Consider the following 9,370-nt stretch of genomic DNA (forward strand, 5'->3'; position numbering starts at 1 on the left):
AACAGCTTTTAAAACATCATTGAATATGTCTCCCTATAGGTTGGTTTACGGAAAACATTGTCATTTGCCTGTGGAATTGGAACATAAAGCTTATTGGGCGATCAAAACTTTTAATTCAAGCATGGATGATGCCAACAAATTGCGCAAATTGCAACTTAATGAACTTGATGAACTCAGAAATGACGCGTATGAGAATTCAAGGATTTATAAAGCAAAAATCAAATCATTTCATGATAAAACAATTCTTAGAAAATCTTTTGAGATTGGTAAAAAAGTTTTGCTTTATAATTCGCGACTTCACATATTCCCAGGAAAATTACGATCAAGATGGACAGGTCCATATGTTGTAAAACATGTGTATCCTTATGGAGCTGTGGACATTGAAAATCCTAAAAATAGAGATGTTTTTAAAGTAAATGGACAAAGGCTTAAACCATTTTTAGAAAATGAAATCTTTAAAGAAGAGTTTATTTCCCTTTCCGATCCTTGATTTTTTGTATTGCAATTAATTTTGTTTGTTTTTATTTCAGGTTTCCTTAATCTTTTTATTTTCTCGGTTAAATGGCGGATAACGTACTCCGTGGCTCTCATAATCGGTTTAATCAGTTTCCCACAATTGCTGATACAAAAAAAAAATCATTTCTTTCCTTTTAAAATGAATGAAATTCTCCCAAAAATTTGTAAATATTTTCCCTCTGTTTCTGAAAATGTTCTAAGAAAAATTTATGTAGGAAGGTGTTAAAGACTGAGATTGCTAATGCAAAAAATAATTCCAGAAGATATTCGTCTTGTAATAGAAGCTAAGGTCCGATTAGGAGGAGAAGTTCCACGATCATTGCTCATTCGGTATTTGCCTGGATTAGGAAAAAGCACTTATGCGAAAAAAAGAAGGACCAAAAGTTTAGGGGTTTGTCATAAGTGTGCAAGATGGACTTGTGACAAACGATGCAGATCTTTGGGATGTGTTTCCAATAACAGAGAAGATAAAATTGATTTCATTAATAATGGGCTGAGTAAGGAGTCTTTAGATAACATCTTTTTGACTCTTGAGACGCATTCTAGTAGACATGTGAATATTGAACTTCTCCGTTTATGAAAACAATTCCAAGATGAGCGTCATAGTCTTTGGAATCCGACTAAAAAAGATCCTGTTTGCCAATTTATAAGAAAATTGGATGGGAAGCATATCCTCGACTCATAAAGGCGTTGAAGCCGTTTCTGGACGTAAAACCAGAGGAAAATTGTGAGCCACAATCACACTACTGTTTACATGCACGTGTGTCATTATTGTTTTTACTGTTTATTTTGTTTACAACTGTGACCTATAGTTTTGTCTTGATAACATATTACCACTATAAAATCTCTCATCTATTTTCGAAGGAAAAAAAAAAGAAGAAAGTAAAAAAAAAAACATGGCTGGAACCTCTGCACATTCATTGAAAAATATTTGTGTATTTTGTGGGTCGAGTCCTGGAAAAAATGAAGTGTTTGTAGAAGCAGCGAATAATCTTGGAAAGATATTGGCTGAGTGAAAAATTCACTTGGTATATGGGGGAGGTAATATTGGGTTAATGGGATCCGTTTCAACATCTGCTCATCTTGGAGGTAGTCAGGTTTTGGTATTATTCCTACAACTTTAGCTGAAGGAAATATTACAGGTGTTTCGATTGGTAAGGAATTAAAAGTTTCTTCTATGTATGAAAGAATCACAAAAATGATTGAAAATTCTTATGCTTTTATCGCACTACCAGGTGGTTTTGGTACATTAGAAGAAATTTTTCACACTGTTTCTTGGGTACAACTTAATATCCATAATAAACCTGTGGGCTTCTTGAATATCAATAATTATTATGACAGTTTGTTGACATTTCTTGATAAAGCTGTGGAACAGAATTTCATTTCAGAAAATTCACGAAGAATGCTCATCACTGCTTCGACTGCCGACCAATTAATTGATAATTTGGAAGCTTTTGTTCATAAGCCTGATCCGATAATAACAAAGATCAATTGGTCGCAATCAAGCAATAAGAAAAGGAAGTTGGATCATTGATTCAAAAGTCGTGGATTGGTTTGCGTTTGTTTCAGTTTGTTATCTTCAATAAAATTCCAGGTGATATCTTTTTCATTATGTACTCTTTATTAATAGTTATTTTGACATTAGGGACAATGTCATATTCTGATTGGGTGGAGAACAAACTTATAAAAAAAAATTAAAAATAAAAAATATATATTATTAAAAAATAAAATCATGTTTATTGTTCGTATCTTAGTAATTTTTGCAAAAATATCATACATTACATGTTTGAAAGATTTAAATTAGAACATACATTAATCTATTTAAGAATGTTTAAATTTTTATTTGAAAAAAAAGTCAATTTTAATATTCTGATCAATATAAAAATATGATTTATGAAATCTTTTTGAGTGATTAACCATTGTGATAAAATCAGGTATTAAAGTATATGGCCCAAGATATACCTTATAAGAGTGCCGAAAATTTTAAACTCACACATATTTTGTGAGTGAGTGGAGAGGACTGAGAAAACAGCTTTCGAGCCTTTATTGATCATGAGAGAGACTATCTATTGTTTAGATCTTGAGTTCTTATTTTGAAAAAAAAATGATATTTCTTGAAAAAAAAATGAGAAAAATTCAAAAAGAAAGATATTGAAGATCTATGTAATTTTTAAGTTATATGCTACGACCCATATATCTCTTATAAAAAAAGAGAAAGAAATTTATTGTACAAATTAATTAAATTTGTGGTCAAAAAGCATAAACTTAGTCTGATTCTATGATGTTATGAAAAATATATATATATATATATCAAGAAAAAATATATAATAAGAATAAATAGATTTTGAATCAATGGATTTTTTATCTTTTGATTAGTTTGGCTCGTTTGTCTGTCTGCATTTTGTAAACCATTTTTCTGAGCATTTATCTGTATTCCAACTCAATAAGAGAAATCGTTGCCATAAATTGAAACATTTATTAACCTGTGAGGATATGGAGTTGAGACTCTTACTAGGAATTTCTGAAGGCCGTGTACATTTAACTACCTGAAATAAGCTTTGAATTGATCATCTCAAATTATTTCATAAATTATAATTATGATGATCTTGATATAACTTTGACAGTTTTCAAATTTGATTTAAACATTTAGATAGTTTTGATTACATTTCTATTTAAACTAATCAATATGTTTTGTATTGCTATTAACGCTTAAATTGCTAGGGACTAGCAATAAACTGGTTGGGAGGTGTGATAAACATAAAAATTGTACATTAATTAAATGTTTTATAATATAATATATAGTTTTTGTTTTATTAAATGTTTAAATATTATATGTTTTATAATAAATTGTATAAAATATAAGTTGTTGTGTAATTACAAGTTTTTACTATTTTTTACAGGTTCGATAAAACAAGAATAAACTTGGCGTTGCAAATGGGATTAAGATGATTCTTGGACCTGTAGAAAGTTGATTATAATATCTACAATATTGTTGACAAGCATGAGATAAAAATCCTCTCACAATTGGGATCAAATTAAGCAACAAATAAAGTTATCAAAGGAGTGGAACTTTTACCATGTTCTAGTATTTTGACCATATCTCTCAAATTACTTGGTCAAATGGTTTGAAAAAAATACCACAACTAGACAACTCAATTATCCAAATGTTTTTTTAATGTGAAGAAGCAAATTCGGACAAGAAGATTTTCAAAAGTGATGTGTAATATAATATAATATCTTAGAACACCAATGAAGACTTATGTGTAAAAAAATAATATTTTATCTGTGGTTGTCTCCCCAAATTTGACTATAAATAGGGGTGCATTGTAATGTATTGAGATATCCCTCATTCTATGAACAAACCTTTGAGTTAATAATATTTCTCTCTATATTTCCTTTATTTCTTCATTTAAATACAATTAGCATGTTAATTTCATATTCAAAGTTTTACACTTTGAATAATGAATAGCTAACTTCCTAAAGTTGAGATGATAAGGTGAAACTCTTGGCATGATAATAAGGTTACTAAAAGGTAAGAATCTATGTTTTATATTATTTAATCAATATTTATTGTTTATGTTATATTTATTTCTTTAAGCATTTTTATACCCTACTTATAAGTGGGAGTTTTGATTTATTGTTGCTATATGTTACACTAAATTCTTGGAACCATTTAAATGTTTGTTTGGTATTACCAACCATTTAAAGTGGATGCCTTGATTTATTATAAATGAATATATTATAATATTAAATTTTTGGAACCATTAAATGTTTGTTTGGTTTTACCAACCATTTAAAGTGGGAACCTTGATTTAGTATATATAAATATATCATAATATTAATTTCTTGGTACCATTTAAATGTTAGTTTGGTTTTACCAACCATTTAAAGTGGGAACCTTGATTTAGTGTTTACAAATATATATAGCACAATAAATACTTGACCACATTTATAAGTTTTGGTATATATTATATACTTATAAGATAATAATTTATAACATAATATAAATATGATTATTTAATATATTGGAACCATTTTATTAAGTGGATTTCAATATTGTTCGTTAATGTTAACTTTATTAAAATACCAAGAGTGGATCCTTTAATCTCAACTACTTAAATTAAAATTTACCCATTAAAGATTCAAACAATTAAAATTAAAAAGAAACAAAAACAAAAACAAAACAAAAAGACATTGTAGTGGACTTGTAATTACCTTAGCTTCCCTGTGGATACGATATCGGACTCACCGAATTATACTACTTGTGGACAACCTGCTCTTGGGTGTGCAACAATCAAAGTGACAACACTAGGGGTCCGTGTAGACAATGGAAAATGACACTCTGGAAGACACAAGGGAACAGACCCCGTGTCCTGGTCCGTGTGGCTGCGGTGAAAGCAAAAACGCGAGAAATCTTATGATGGTGACTTAATCTACCTCACTCGATCATTCCTACCGTGAATCGAAACTCCGAAATCCATCCTAGGATACTATTGCACTGACTCAAACCTTTACGAATGCCCCCAAAGCAATGACGTCCAACCTACGACGCAATAATAATTTAAGAACATGAAATTTGACACAAAATTGTTTCCTACGACTTCTCATGAATTCAAGTGCCTGTCGACACTAACCGGCGTACAGAACACCAGCTCAACAACATAATAAACATGCCTAAATGCAGCAACGATCATCCGTCGATCCCCAACGAAGCCTGCAACAATAAAACTTCAAGAACACATCAATATCATAATTTTCTGAAAACATAGTTTGAGCAGTCCCACAAAAATGGTCATAACTCACTCAATATTTATTCAAATAATTCAAATTTTATATCAAATCGAAGTATCAAAAAGTTCTACGTTTTTATGTCGAAAGTTTTCTCAAAATCACGACCAAAAAATCGCAGTTTTTAAAAGAACAGCAAAAACGAGATTTTCAGATCCAAAAACGTTCAAAAATTCGATCTAAACAATTTCTGCTCAAACTTTATACATCACACATTTATTTTTACGCATAAATAACAACACAACGCATAATATGACGAGATCGATGCATAAAAGAAAGAATATACATGCTTTTTGATATTTAAAACTCACGATACGGCGACACCGAAGCGGAGACAGAGCGAGGGTTGATCCGGGACGATCGTGAAGCGATTTTCTTTGAAGAAAACTCAATGAAACCTTGCTGGAAATTCAGAGGGAGGGGCGGCTGCTGTTCTATACCAAGAACCCTAGGTTTTCTCTTTTTAGAAAAAATCTGAATTGTGTGTGTGAGTCGTGTATTAGTGTATGTAAAAGTGTGTGTGCGTGCCTTTTTGTGTGAAATAATAACGTGTGTGTGTTAATTAAGAGAAAATTATAGCTTAATTAACTAATAAAAAATTTCTAATTAAAAGTTAATCCTTACTAAATTTAACAAATCCCTTACTTGAATTAAAATGCACAAAATTTATAACTTGATAAACTTTAAAAGTTTTAAAAAAAATCTTAAAATCACCTAAATAAATAAATTAGGCTTTTAAATGCTTAAATTAATAAATCATTTAAAATGCCTTCTTTTTGACTTAAAATAAAATGCCACGTTTTTAAATTGCCAAAATCGTTGTCGGTCTCTTTTCATCGATCCCGCATCGAATAATCGCCTGAAACATGAAACTCGAAAAACATTTTAATGTGCATCACATAAACATAAATAATTTAAAATAATGCATTTAAATAAGTCATGTGATACTACTTAAATTATAATTCAGCCAAGTGTAGGTTGTCTGCAAAGTTGTAGATAATTTCTCAAATATTTCAAACATGTTTGAATCACCTCCATTTGAATTTTCTAGCTTGAGTTATCATTATTTTACCAACACGTAGAAAACCTAAAAATAAAACTTATTTAGTAAGACATTTAAATATAAACAAACAAAACTAAAATAACATAATTTTATAATTTTAATGAAACTTAAATTTTAAAATATAGGTTTTAACATATAATAAATTATTAATTTTAAGTTTCATCACAACCCCACACTATCTTATTACTAGTCTCTTAGTAATAAAATTTATCGTAAAATAACAACCTAAATTCTTTATTCCTTTTATATATTCAAATATACAAACATATTTATTTTAAAAACAAACTCATATACTGATTTATATATATATATATATATATATATATATATTTTCATTTAATATAATAATATATAATTAGATGTGCTTTTATTATAATTTTCACATAATATATAAAATAACAATATATATATATTTTTTAAATTTCTAAAATTTTTTTTATGATAATATAGTCAAAAAGATAATTCACACCACCCACCATAACATGTATAATATCGAGAATTTTTTTGCAAAAGCATCAACTCCATATTCTTTCAGGTCAAAATATTTAATGGATAGCTGATTTACACTCATGGAGTTGGAATGAATATTAACTCTTATTGAAAAAGGCTAATTATTAAAGCAGAATATTAAATAAACTAATATTGAAAACAAAATAAGAAAATTTACAAAGAATAAAATCCATTTTTTTTCTTGTTTTTTTTATTAATGTGACTGTAAAATTTTAAAATGAAATAATTTTTTTTTTATCCAAACATTCTACCATAAATGTCTATATATATAAACATTTATATAACGGATACATTCGACTACCTTTGAAACTTATCCAACACAAACAAATCTTTTTTTTAGAACATATTGATTGATGGTTTTTTTTAGAACACATTTATAGTACATCAATCAAATCTAGAAAAACAAACAATTAAAATGAACAAAGAACTTTGCAGTCCGTTATTTATCTTCTATTTTTTTTAATAATTAATATTTTTTTATAAGGGAGTTATGTTCTTATAATTAACCATTTTTTAATAATCAATAAAAGTTTATTAATTGTTTTCTCATTTCTCACCACTTACTCACAAAAGATGTGTGAGTATATATTATACTTTTACAAAAAGAATTCTTTCAATTATACATGTTAACAACCATACAAACCATATCTTTTAACTATATTATCATAAAAAGTTTAGAAATTATTTTATTTGAAAACACACACAATTATATATACAAATNTATTATTATTATTACTGTATATATGAATATTTTTTTTTATATAAAAACAAATTAAGAGAAGAAGAGGAAATTTTTCATATCTTAAAGAAAAAAAAATTAAAACATACCGTTGAATCAGAAGTTTAGCATCACATGAATTTTCTTTTCTTACTCTTGGATGTTGGCCAATTAAGTTGAGATAAGAGTGGATCTGGTTCATGAATAAATTCTTGCAGTAAATCAATAAGTTCACCTTCACTTGTAGCAGAAACTAACATCCTTCGCGAAGCTAATGAAATAAATCCCTGTTCCACAACATAATCAAGAAACAATAGCAGTTTATCATAATAATTGTTAACATTTAACAAACCAATTGGTTTATTGTGGATATTTAATTGTGCCCAACAAACAGTATGAAATATTTCTTCCAAAGTACCGAAACCTCCTGGCAAAGCAATGAAAGCATCTAAATGTTCAATCATTTGAGTAATTCGTTCATACACGTTGTCCACTTTCATTTCTTCTCCTATTGTTGGTCCAGTAAGACTGGCAAAGGTAATTAGAATAATGCCTAAGACTTCACTTCCACATGTATGCGCAGCTTTTGCAACTTTTCCCACGATACCAACTTCACCACCACCATATACCAAATGAATCTTTTTTTTAGCAAGTGTTATTCCAAGTTTTTCTGCTACCTCTTCATAAATTGAATTTTTTCCTGCACTAGATCCACAAAATACACAAATATTTTTTATTTTACTTACCGTGGACATCGACATGTTGAGAAATATGTTTTCGGCGATTGTTAAATCACAACATATGAATTTATAATCGTAACATGCCAAAAGTCAATATTTGAACATGAAATTATTATTATTAAAAGAAAATAAAAAAGACATAAATTAAAACACATATACACAACGTAGTTGTGATTGTGGCTCACATCTTCCTCTGATTTTACGTTCAGTAATGGCTTCTACGCCTTCTATGAGTCGAGGATATGCTTCCCATCCAATTTTCTTATAAATTGGCAAACAGGGTCTTTTATCGTCAGATTCCCGAGACGAAATTGTATATATATATATTTACTTATCTAAACAGATATGCGTTACTACAGTAAGATCTTTATAAGGCTGATTCCACCGTCCATATTGATATTCCTCATGTTGAAATTGCCACCATAGTTTAAGAAGTTCATTTTGCACGTACCCACTAGAATGCGTATCAAGAACCTCTAGAAAATTATCCAAAGGCTCTTTACTCAGACCATTCTTAATGAATAAAATTTTATCTTCTCTATTCATTGATGTCATTCCAACATTTTTGCATTTCCCTTTACAAGTCCACCTTGCACATTTATGACATCCACCTATACGTTTAGCTCTTCGTTTCTTGGCATATGTGCTTTTACCAAATCCTGGCATATGTCTTATTATTATTTCACTTGCTTCCCCAACCAATCGGACTTTTGCTTCAATTATCAACCGGATATCATTCGGTATGCCATATGACATCATCAACCTTAGTCGCTCACATCTAGCTTTATAAATTTTTTTCAACGCATTATCAGGTAAACAAGCAAAATATTTACGAAGATTCACAATACAAGCATCCATATTATTATTATTATTATTATATATTTCAATTATTTTGGGAAAACTGAAAAAACCGACTTAGATAGTCACGGAGTACCGTTATCCGCCACTTAACCGGGAAATGAACTAGAATCTGCAAAAACAAAATGAAAATATCAAACAACTATTGTGGATCATATAAAGGCATAAAATCATCAT

This window comes from Primulina huaijiensis, chromosome 2 (genome assembly GCF_012295235.1).
Source record: "Primulina huaijiensis isolate GDHJ02 chromosome 2, ASM1229523v2, whole genome shotgun sequence".
Taxonomy (NCBI): Eukaryota; Viridiplantae; Streptophyta; class Magnoliopsida; order Lamiales; family Gesneriaceae; genus Primulina; species Primulina huaijiensis.